Source organism: Lynx rufus, unplaced genomic scaffold (genome assembly GCF_022079265.1).
Source record: "Lynx rufus isolate CCGP_SWC_20201006 ecotype Redwood Valley unplaced genomic scaffold, mLynRuf1.p SCAF_2, whole genome shotgun sequence".
Lineage (NCBI taxonomy): Eukaryota > Metazoa > Chordata > Mammalia > Carnivora > Felidae > Lynx > Lynx rufus.
Window position 1 is genome coordinate 205,330,314 of NW_025814834.1, and position 12,987 is coordinate 205,343,300.

Consider the following 12,987-nt stretch of genomic DNA (forward strand, 5'->3'; position numbering starts at 1 on the left):
GATGGAGTCACTTGCTCTTCTGACTGAGACAGCCAGGCAGCCCTATTCAAGACTTTTTCATTTCTTTGAGCCCCAGTTTCCTCATTCGAAAATGCATCGGAGCACTTGGCTGGCTCAGTTGGTAGAGCACGCGACTCTTGATCTCAGGGTCGTGAGTTCAAGCCCCACAATGGACACAGTGCTTACTAGAAAAAGAAAGGAGTGCCTGAGTGGCTCAGTCAGTTAAGCACCAACTTCAGCTCAGTTCATGATCTCACAGTTCATGAGTTCGAGCCCCACGTCGGGCTCTGTGCTGACAGCTCAGAGCCTGGAGCCTCCTTGGGATCCTGTGTCTCCCTCTCTCTCTCTCTCTCTCTGCCCCTCCCCAGCCGCCTCAAAAATAAAAATAAACATTAAAAATTTTTTAAATAAAATAACAAAAGAAGGAAAGAAAGAAAAGTTTGTTAATGGTGATTCCCCTGAAAATTTCAGGGTGATTCCCTGAAAATTCCCTTGAAAACCGAGAAAATGCATGTAAACTGCTTAGCTCCCTGCCCAGCACAACTGACCCCTCAGTAGATGGGAACTCTTATGAAGGCGGTGATGTTTGCTCTTCCTATTGGTGGAGAGCCAATGTGGTGACCTCTTGAGTTGGGGGAGGCACCACCAGCTTCCCCAAAGTGGGAGACCTAGGTGACATTAAGGGGCTAAAACATTTGCTAAAAGTGCTACGAAGGAAAATGTCTTTTTTTTTTGAAAACGATGATGGGTATTCAAGCTCATAGTCTGGGCTCTACCACAGAATTCCAGAGAACAGAGGACCCAGAACTACCTTTGTGGGTGTCTTACTAGGAAGAACCCTTCTTTTGATGGGGCCCCTCTGTGTTCTATGGGCAGTAGACTCCTTTGCAGAACCCCCACCCCCCACCCCGTATAAATAGACGCAGTGCTAGGGGCTTCACAGGTATTGGTATTAATTCTATCTCTGAAACTGCATGGAGAGTTCAGGGATTTCATTACGATTCTGCTATTTTTTTTTTAAGTTTGAAAAACAAATATACAACATGGTTCTCCCTCGTCTCTGCCCTTGATTCGCCAGAATCTCCTGGGCCTCAGTTTCCAGTATGTAAAATGGACCTCTCTAGGGTCCCTTCCGGTTTTAACTGTGTCTGAAAGTCTATGAAAAGTCTCTGCCAAACCAAAAAGAACGTTAAGAACTCGAGTCTGACAGCCCGTCTGAACGCCTCCCCGCTCAGCAGCAGAATGTATTTCTGTCTTTGACATCTAAAATGGAAGCTTAATTGCTGATAAGTGGCTGACAACTGGTAAAGGCATCTGAGTGGCTTAGGAGAACTGAATCTATAATGGGCGTCAGATGCTGCTCTGGGAAGTTGGGCTCTCAGGGAGTGAGGTGAGGGGCTTACGCACGGTGAGGAGATTGTCAGCCTGGCCGGGGGAACCATGGGGTCCAGAAACAGCAGCCCTGTCGTCCACAGCCACTCAGCAGGAAGTGACAGCAGAGACAACACGTGCCATTTATAGGACACTTACCGCACCCCGGCACGACACCGAGTGCTTTTGTGAATTATCCCCCGTCGTGCTGCTAACAACCCTATGGTGATAGTCTCTAATGACGGATATTATTTATTGAGCCCTTCATGTATGTCAGGCTCTCTCCTAGGCATTTGTTGTTTTTTTCAATATATGAAATTTATTGTCAAATTGGTTTCCATACAACACCCAGTGCTCATCCCAAAAGGTGCCCTCCTCAATACCCATCACCCACCCTCCCCTCCCTCCCACCCCCCATCAGCCCTCAGTTTGTTCTCAGTTTTTAAGAGTCTCTTATGCTTTGGCTCTCTCCCACTCTAACCTCTCCTAGGCGTTTGACGTAAAATGCCTTTCAATCCTTACAACTCTATAAGGTAGGCACTATATCGTCCTCATATTACAGGTGGAGAAACTGAGGCACAGTTGCCAGAGTCAAACGGTTAATGTCTAATGGAGCCGGGATCTGAATCAATCATCTGGCCCCAGAGCCCATGCCCTTACCTTCTGTGCTGTATCTGTATTGTCTAGGACCATTCTGAGAGAAGTGCTATTATTATTTCTATTTTATGGCTAATGAAACTGAGGCTCACAGAGGTGAGGTCACTTACTGAAGGCCGCCTGGCATGTGAGTAACTGAGCCAGGATTCAATCCCAGGTTTTTGTGTTTTCAAGGCCCACGCTGTTCACCAGCACGCCATATTGCCTCTCTAGGTAAGTCACCCGAGGGTCACTGTGTGCCCAGCTCTGTGCTAGGAGCAGGTGGGAACACACAGTAGGAGACAGAAGCTGTACGGTCAGGTGGGACACACCTGTCTTTGCCCCGGAGCTGTCACCAATTCACTGGGTGACCTCAGGCAAGTTGCGGCCCCTCTCTGGGCCAAGTCCCATCTGTAAATGAGAGGTTGAGTGCCTTCTCAGGTTGTGGCCGGGACACGTCCAGTGACACGGATAACGATAGGGAGGGCTGGCAAAGAGCAGAAGAGGCTTTAGATGATCCAGCTGCTTCTGACTCTCAAGGAGGACAGGAGATCTCCAGGGTGGAGATGTCCCATCGTGTCACTCAGGGAAGCCTCTTATCCCCTGGTCTCCTCACTTCCTGGAGGAGAAAGACCAGGAAAAGGAGTGATGAGTTCGTTTCCTGTGACTGCCGTAGCAAGTGCCACAGACTTGGTGGCAAACAACAGCAGAAGCTCAGTCTCTCGCGGTTCTAGACGCCAGAGGTGGCACAGGGCTGCGGGCCCTCAGGAGGCTCCAGGAGACAATGTCGCTTGCCTCCTCCAGCTTCCTTCCTGGGCTGGTGGCTACCTCTCCGCTCCATTTCACCTCGCCTTCTCCTCTGTGTGTCTAATCTCCCTTCGTCACTCTATTTACACTGTTACTGGTCATTTGGGATTTTATGGCCTTTTTGTTTGTTTGTCCTTCAGAGTAATGTTGGCATCCAACATGGCGCTTGAAGTCACAATCCTGAGACCAAGAGTCACACGCTCTACAGACGGAGCCAGCCAGGCACAGGCACCCCTTCCGACTTGGTTGTTAATTCCATTGCTGTGTCTTTTGCCCATGGATCCTTCCCTCCCCCCCACACACCGAGTTTTTAAATTGTGGCAAAATACGCATAACAGAAACCATGACCATTTGTAAGCGTGCAGTTCAGTGGCATGAAATACATTCATAAAGATGTGCAGCCAACACCACCAGCCATCTCCACCACTCTTCATCTTCTTCTTTTTTTTTTTATAGTATTAAAACGAACTATGGAGAGAGAGAGAGAGAGAGCACAGGGAGAGGGGCGGGGGAGAGAGAGAGAAAGAATGGGCTCAATTTCGTGACCGTGGGATCATGACCCGACTGGAAATCAAGAGTCGGAGGCTCAACTAACTGAGCCACCCAGGCGCCCCATCACTCTTCGCCTTCCAAAACTGAAACTCGACGCGTTAAATAAGAACTTCCATTCGCCCCCGGAAACCCCCATTCTACCTTCTGTCTCTGTTACGCCGATGCCTCGAAGTACCTCATATGAGCGGAGCCAGCCACACTATTTATCTTTCGGTGACCGACCCCTCTCACTGAGCATGCTGTCTGTCCTCGAGTTTCTTCCATGTTGTAGCCGGTGTCAGAATTTCCTTCTGTTTTAAGGCTGAATAAATAACATTCCACTGTATGCATACACCACATTTTGCTTACCCATACCTCCATCTGTGGACACTTGTGTCGTTGCCGTGTTTTAGCTACTGTGCGTAACACCGCGATTCTGCCTTCCTCGTATGAGGTCACTTGCGACTGCATTTAGGGCCCACCGGGATAATCCAGGATAATCTTGTCAGCCTCAAAATCCTAAACTTAATTACATCTGCAAATACGCTTTTTCAAAGCAAGGTCATGTGCAGAGGTTCTGGGAATTAGGACAGGGACATGCTTTTGGGAGTATTAGCAACCTGCCACAGGGTAAGAGGGTCAAGACAGGGAAACAAAAGAAAGGGGTGTGTGTGTGTGTGTGTGTGTGTGTGTGTGTATGCGCGCGATGCCATCGGTTCTCATTGTAGGACCCCTCGTGTGCGCCAGGATGTCTAATAATTGCCCTCTACTGCCTTGCCTGCCATCCTTAGTGAGTCTGTACGAATCTCCAGGACACTCCCAGCTCAAGTGTCCACACTCTGTTCTCCCGAGGCCCATGGGACGTGCGACAGTATTACGATCCTCTTGGGCTGGGCTTGCTGCTTCTGAGCACCCTAATGGACAGGGCGGCGTAGGTTGAGGGCCTGGGACCTGGGTCCGAGGCCTGCCTGTGCTATCGGCTCTCCAGAGGACCTTGAGCAACATACGGCTCTTCTGTGACCCTCACTCCTGTCTACGTGTCTTTGCTCATGCTGTTCTCTCTGCTTGGATCTCCTTTCCACCCTCTCTCCTCTACCCCAAATCTCAGCTTATGCGTCTCTTCCAGAAAGCCTTTTCTTAGCAACTAGGGTGAGGCTAGCAGCCCCTTTCTGCATCCTTGAAATGACCGGTTTCCTTAACTATCATCCCCACAAATGCACCAGATTGTGGGCACTTTACAAGGACAGTCACAGTGACCAACGTGGTGGCGTCAAACCTAGACTCTGCCATTTACTGTCTGGGCGGCTTTGGGCATGTTCCTCAACACTGCTGAGCCTCGGCTTCCTCATCTGTAAAATGGCAATAGTAATAATTGCATCTATCATCTAGCATGACTAACAATTAAAGGCACTATTTTATATCTGTGAAGCGCTTAGAACGGCACCCGGTGTGAGGTAAGCACACACTTAACACTGATGATCGTCAACCTCAGGGTCTGGCACACAGTGAGCACTTGTGGAAATGCTGATCAGAACCAGGGGATTTCCAAGTTCTTCCCAGTTCTCTGTAGTTTCCAGTTTCGCGCCAGTGACCAGTTGGGCAGGAGGAGCCAGGCAGAGCTATGGTGAAGAGTGATCTGAGTGCATCCAAACTCGGGGTCTGGCAGGGAGCACAGCTGAGCACTTCATCTGTGGCCCCAGTTCTTCCCGGAAATGGTTCTGCTTCCTGTTTCTCTTTTCAGGCTCAGCCACCCCTTTGTTTGTTTGAAGGTTATTTATTTATTTTTGAGAAAGAGAGAGAGAGCATAAGCAGGGGAGGGGCAGACAGAGAGGGAGACACAGAATCCGAAGCGGGCTCCAGGCTCTGAGTTGTCAGCACAGAACATTGATGCGGGGCCTGAACTCACGAACCACGAGATTGTGGCCTGAGCCGAAGTCGGATGCTCAACCGACTGAGCCACCCAGGCGCCCCTCAGCCACCCTTTTGGGTGCTCTCCGTAGAACCACCGTCTGAAAGCTGTCATGAGCCTGGGGCAGGTCAGAGGCTGGAAGGGCCGGTTCCCTCAATTCCATTGGGTGACCGTGGTGGTGGGTAGCACTGGAGGAGGGGGGCTGGGCCAAAAGGGCCTGCAGCTTTTCAGGGCAGCCTTGAGTCTGCTGTCACTGAACCATCTCTCCCTCCCACACTCCCGCCCACCTCCCCCCTACACACACATTTACACACAGGCTGCTGTCCTTTTTTTTCTTTCTGCCTTGATGACCAGTCTTGGAACTTACATCAATGGATGGAGAACCAGGAACACACATGACCTGTATGGCCTATAAGAAGATTTCTATTAGGGAGCCTGGCTGGTTCAGTCAGTACAGCATGTGACTCTTGATCTAGGGGCTGTGAGTTCAAGCCCCACATTGGATGTAGAGATTACTTTACAAATTTTTTTCTTAATTCTTAAAAAAAAAAGGCGGTTTCTGTTATTTTGTTTATTTTTATATACTCTCCTTTCTTCCAAAAATAGATTTGAAGCACCGTGAGGTTGTTGAGAGTGACCTAATCTAAGCTGGTACTTGGCAAAGTTGTGTTTCCATCTTCCTGCCCCGAGGACATATACGTTCCTGCCCCAGACCCCTAGATTGCGGCCCTTCTCGGCTGCACATCACCCAAACCCAGCTGAAGGTTGACTGGTCAATGACCTTTCTCAGGGGTGTTTGCATTTGAAAAGCAAATGCTGGGAAGCCCCAGCACCCTAGCGCTCGCAGGCCATAGTTTCCAAGAGCCCTGTGTTCTGGAAGGTGGCACAAGACAATCTTTCGTACATTCAGTCAACAAATATTCACTGGTGCCAGGGTCAGGGATACAGAGGAGCGAGTGAGAGTCCTGCCTTCAAAGCCTAACCAACAATTAGGGAGACACACAAGTTAGAAATAACATCACTGCAATATTGGAAATGGGAACACAATACCATAGGATATAGGAGGCAGTGACATTTACTGAGCACTTATTATGGCCAGGAGCTCTGCTATGTGCTTTATTATATACATTATTTAAAATGTTTTTAAATGTTTATTTTTGAGAGAGACAGAGACAGAGCACAAGCAGGGAAGGGGCAGACACACACACACACACACACAGAATCTGAAGCAGTCTCCAGGCTCTGTGCTGTCAGCACAGACCCCGACGTGGGGCTCAAACCCATGAACCGTAAGATCATGGCCTGAGCTGAAGTCAGATGCTTAACCAACTGAGCCATCCAGGCACCCCTTGTTATATACATTATTACACTGAAACCTCATGATGACCCTGTGAGGCCCCCATTTCACAGATGAGCAAATTGAGGTAAAAATAGGTAAAGCAATCTGCAAGGCTCCGCAGCTCTGAGCCAGATCTGTCAGACTGAAATGCGCCTGAGAAATCAGGGAGGCTTCACAGAGGAGGCAGTTTTTTAATTGAGATTTGGAGGGTGAGTTGGGAGATGGCCAGGGGAGAAAGTGAGGGGGTGGGGGAAGAAGACATCATTTCAGTTGGTAGGAACCAATGAAAGCACAGCAATTTTCAGGAATGGGGAGGAGTGACTGCTTCCCCTTCCTCCCTCCCACAGCCCATGCCCTGGAGGTGCCCACCCCTGGTACAGAATCTTCACAGGATATTCATACCAACCTGGAAGGCTGCGGCTTCTGGGGAGTGAAGTTCTCGCTGGCTGAAAGCCTTTCCGAGCAGAGAGGCCGTGTGACAAGAGCACGTGCCTTGGGACTAAACCCACCTGGGTTTAAATCCCAACTTTGTCGCATCCTAGCTGTATGGACGAGTTGCTTTCCCTTCCCGAGCCTCAGTTTCCCCACCTATAACAGAGGGATAACACCACCTACTTAATCTAATGGTTAACTGAGAGGATGTGGCCAAGTCTCCCGGCAATGATCATGGCCGCTGTTATTCTTATTAGGAAGTATGTGTATGAAAGCTTCCATTCCAAGTAGTTAATTTGGGGGCCGAAACAATTTCCATGGGAGTAGATGCCCGGTGGCTCTAATGACCATCTGTGGGCAAAAATCTCTGCAGGATGTAACAAGGGTAAATTGAAGGAGGCAATTCATGTATGCAAAGCACTTACTCCAACGTCTAGCACGTAGCGGGTGGTGCTCCGAAAATGAGAGCTCTCCCTGATATTTATAATTCAACAAGCTTTCTTATGCAGACTTAAAATGGTTTTAGCACAATGTAAATAGCCATGATTTGCAGAGGATTTTTTTCAGAAATTCATCTCATGCTCTCTATCCAGGGACCTCAGTCTTGTACAACCACTTTAGCTCTCTTTACAAACCTTGCTAAGTTCTGTGTCTTTTAAAGGAAACGTTACTTTTTTGGCAAGCTTGAATTTGCAACTGGAAACGGGATATGATTGCTTTAGAGCCAGAGAGCCCGTGTGGGAGGTTGCCATGGAAACGATTTAATGTAAACTTTATTTTATGGTATGCCCAGCTAAGTAATTGGTCAGGAGGGAAGGGGAGACGCTAGAAGCAGTTTCCTCCAAAAAAGAAGAGAGAGACAGGCAGGAAAAAAAAAAAAAAAAAAAAACTAAACTAAAGAAGGGCTAACAGGGGCGCCTGGGTGGCGCAGTCGGTTAAGCGTCCGACTTCAGCCAGGTCACGATCTCGCGGTCCGAGAGTTCGAGCCCCGCGGCAGGCTCTGGGCTGATGGCTCAGAGCCTGGAGCCTGTTTCTGATTCTGTGTCTCCCTCTCTCTGCCCCTCCCCCGTTCATGCTCTGTCTCTCTCTGTCCCAAAAAAAATAAATAAACGTTGGGAAAAAAAAAAAAAAAAGAAGGGCTAACAGAATGAAGAGAAGACTTTTTCTGCTCAGGAAAAAAGATAGGTTAGAAGGGTCATGGTCTGTCTGGTGAGGGCAGAGACTGCGTAACTTGGGGCTTTCTTTCTTTTCTTGTTTTTTCTTCGGTGTGCGGATTGAGATGGCGGGGGGGGGGGCGGGGCGGGGGGAATAGGAGTAAAGAAAAAAGGGAAAACAGTAAAGCTAATTAGTACTCCCAACTAAAAGTATAGAGTGTTTATGGCAATGAGGACACCACTGGCCAGTAAGAAAACTACGTCAGGGCTCTCGTTAAGGGGTTTTTAAGCCCCACAGAGACGTTTAGACATATGCCCCAGGAAGTTTTAGACAGGTAAGAGATAAAAAGTGAGTTGAAGATATTTTCTCTTCTAGCCCTAAGCCAAGGTTAAGCCTAGAGATAATAAATAACAGTGAAGAACTAAGGATCCCAGGCTACTTGTATTAAACTAATGCTTCCTCTAACTGTGTATGTATATTTTAATATGGTATTATATAGAACATTAACATTTTGCTAGTGTTGCATTGGTCTTTTTAAAAAGCAAGACTTCTTGGGACGCCCGGGTGGCTCAGTTTGTTGAGAGCCCAACTCTTGATTTCAGCTCAGGTCATGATCTCCTGGTTGTGTGATCCAGCCCTGCATGGGCCTCCACACAGAGCGTGGAGCCTGCTTGAGATTCTCTCTCTCTTTCTCTCTCTATCCCTCCCCCACTTGCTTTGCGTGTGCATGCTCTCTCTCTCTCTCAACATAAATAAATTAAAAAAAAAAAAAAAGCAAGGCTTCTCAGGGCGCCTGTCTGGCTCAGTCAGTAGAGTGTGCAACTCTTGGTCTTGGGGTTATGAGTTCAAGCTCCACGTTGGGTGTGGAGATTATTTAAAAATAAAATCTTTAAAAAATAAAAAGTAAAAAGCAAGGCTTCTCTATTCACTGAGCACACCTTCTGCTAAGCTTGTGAATCATCCGCCATTTGACAGATATTCACTGAGTGTCTAATGGGAGCCAGGCCCTACGCCTATGAGTAGCTGGAGATAATCAAAGTAAACAGGGCCCCTCCCTCATGGGTTTTATAGCCTAGCAAGAGAGGCAAACATTCGATGCAAATTTACATAACTAAATGCTAAAAAGGACAAGTCCAACAATGTGCAATTCGGTGTGAGAAGAATATGATAAGTATGAGCCTAAAATCAAGCACTAAAATATCACTCATTCAGAACACGAATCCCAAAACTCCAAAGCGTGAACATCAAGAATTAGAATTCTTGGGGCACCTGGGTGGCTCAGTTGGTTAAGCCTCTGACTCTCCATCTTGGTTCAGGTCATGATCTCACAGTTTGTGGGTTCAAGCCCCGTGTCGGGCTCTGTGCTGACAGCTCGGAGCCTGGAGCCTGCTTCGGATCCTGTGTCTCCCTCTCTCTCTGTCCCTCCCCTCCTCTAATGAATAAATAAACATAAAAAAAAAGAATTAGAATCCTACTCACATTTCTGAATTCAACAGATTTAATTCTTTTTAGTATCCTTCATGAACAGGATATAACATAGACACCACCTTTGTTCTCAACAAGCTTGCACTCTAAGTAGGGGGACAGATACGTGGTATGTGGTAATGACCTATTGTGGTTCTGCTTTTAGCTGACCGTCACTGAGCGCTTATAATGGGCCTGGCAAGAGGCAAGCACTGACTTACAGTATCTCAGTTAAACTTCACACCTACAACCCCATTATATTGACACAGCATTATCCCCACTTTTCATATGGAGAAACTGAGTCACAGGTTGGTGAAGCAACTTACTCAAGGTCACACAACTTATAAGCGGTGGGTTGGGGATCTGAGCCCAGCTACCAGGCCACTGCTGCCAATCAGAATGGGGGGGCCTCTATTTGAACCTGCTTTAGACATGGCTATTGGTTAGGAATTTGGAAACGTCATACTACGGAGGTGTTGGGAATGGCCAAAATTCCAGGCAGAAGCTCCCAGAATTCAGAGGGGCTCCGGCATAAAAAGAGAATCCTTCCATTCCCCGATGTTGGGGTTCATCTATTGTTCAGTTGCGTCACCATCTGGTCTGCTCTGGCAGTGTGGACAAGCAGGGAGTAGTTAGTTACGGAGCCTAAAGTGTTGGAGGGGCAAAAGTCTCACGGAGATGGCTGGTCGGCTGGGCAGGTGGCAGGCTTAGCTCCAGGATGGCGGGAAGAGAGCGGCCACCAAACACATGTAGCCCCTGGAGATGGGCCCGGAAAAGGAGAGAACCATAGGAAGCGCTGGGAAGGAGGGCAGAGATAGGGGTGACACCCCTGGGTTGGGACCCTCGAGAGTCCCATTTGCCAGTGACCACTGGCTGGCCCCAGGCAGCCATTGTGCTTCCCCGGACCTTGTTCCAGATGGTCCCACTGTTTCCACAGGACGGTGTTTCCAAACTCCTGACCAATAGTCTACGATGAGGAAATAGAATCAAGAGGTATGACCTTGTTCAAGGTCACATGGCTAAGATGTGAGGGGCCTGGATGCAAATCCTGGCTCTCTGCCCCAGCTGCCGCAGCCCTTCCCAGGCTCAAAGGCCCCGTCCCGCCACTGAGTCAGCGCCCCAGAGCAGAGGCCGGAATTAGGCACCATCCCCCCACCCAGCCCAGCCTACCACTGAGCACTCAGCCGAACGGGTCTGCGACTGATGGATGCAACTATTTCCCTGAAAAATAATTAGAGCCAACTGGGCATCTGGAGCCTCAGCTGTTGGGGTAGCAAGTGCTGCCTCGGTTATTTCTGAAATAATTAATGACTGTGCTTGTCTAATCTCACTTGAGGTGTGAGGAGCAGGGGCGGGGGGTGCTGCCTGTGCCCCATGAGGGACTTGGAGGGTTATTTTTGTCAACTGGGCCTCAGAGCCTTTGCTGAGACAGCCCCTCCCTTCCAGCTGTGCGGGCTTCAAGATGGCACACAGTCAGCCTGCAGTTCTGGCCCCACCAGCCAGTGGCGTTAAGCCCCCGCAAGGGACAACTCTAGACACCCTTTCCCTCATGCTCAGGCCCACAAACCCCCACAAAAGCACTTGTGCACTGTCCCTGGCCACCTACACCCATGAGGTCACACTACGGGTCACAGTACAATTAGAGCCAGAGGCAGGCTGTATCCCCTTCCTTCCATAGTATCTCCCCCCACCCTGCTGTAACCCCACAGTGTCACCCCCCCTCGATGTAACCCCACAGTGTCACCCTTCTTGATATAACCCCACAGTGTCACTCCCCTCAATGTAACCCCACAGCATCACCCCCCCTCGATATAACCCCACAGTGTCAACTCCCTTGATATAACCCCACAGTGTCACCCTCCCTTGCTGTAACCTCACAGTGTCACCCCCCTCGATGTAACCCCACAGTGTCACCCCCCTCGATGTAACCCCACAGTGTCACCCTCCCTTGCTGTAACTCCACAGTGTCACCCCCCTCGATGTAACCCCACAGTGTCACTCCCCCTCGATGTAACCCCACAGTGTCACCCCCCTCGATGTAACCCCACAGTGTCACCCCCTTACTGCAAACTCATAGTGTCCCCCTCTCATTGTAACTCTCCAGTGTCACCCTTCTTGATATAACCCCACAGTATCACCCCCCCTCGATGTAACCCCACAGTGTCACCCTCCCTTGCTGTAACTCCACAGTGTCACCCCCTCGATGTAACCCCACAGTGTCACTCCCCCTCGATGTAACCCCACAGTGTCAACCCCCTTGATATAACCCCACAGTGTCACCCTCCCTTGCTGTAACCTCACAGTGTCACCCCCCTCGATGTAACCCCACAATGTCACCCCCCTCAATGTAACCCCACAGCGTCACCCCCCCTCGATATAACCCCACAGTGTCAACCCCCTTGATATAACCCTACAGTGTCACCCTCCCTTGCTGTAACCTCACAGTGTCAACCCCCTTGATATAACCCTACAGTGTCACCCTCCCTTGCTGTAACCTCATAGTGTCACCCCCCTCAATGTAACCCCACAGTGTCACCCCCGTCGATGTAACTCCACAGTGTCACCCTCCTTGATATAACCCCACAGTGTCACCCTCCCTTGCTGTAACCTCACAGTGTCACCCCCCCTCGATGTAACCTCACAGTGTCACCCCCCCTCGATATAACCCCACAGTGTCACTCCCCCTTACTGCAACTCCACAATGTCACCCCTCTCTTGCTATAGCTCTACATTGCCACTCCCACTTGCTATAACCCCACAGCGTCACCCCCTTACTGCAACCTCATAGTGTCCCCCTCTCATTGTAACTCTCCAGTGTCACCCTTCTTGATATAACCCCACAGCATCACAGCCCCTTGCTGTAACCTCACTGTGCCGAAGGCCAGTGACTTAGCTGTCCTATTGACCACATGCCGGGCTGGCAGCTTCATTTCCCCCCACGGCATCCTCATGGAGAGGAGCTTTGTCACCTCACCCCCATTTTGCAGACGGGGACACTGAGTCTTAGACAGGGTGAATCACCCCCCAGAATCCCATAGGTGGTGGGTGGTGGAAGTAAACTGGAAGACCGGGTCTGTCGGACCCTGGAGCTCTTACCCAGTAAATTAATCTGGGAGAGCCAGCAGGTCCGTGGAAACCAGGCTGGCTGGAAAGCCCACTGGGACTAGCCATTTGAGATTCAGCCCAGCCCTTCACACTGTGAGAGCAAAGTGCCATAGGGATGTCACTGGGGAACAAAGTCACCAACTAACTCTTCCAGAAATAATGAAAATGTGACTCTCGGGGAGCCGGAACAGCTCTCCGGGGACTATACACGTGGACAGCCCTGGGCAGCTGGAAGAAA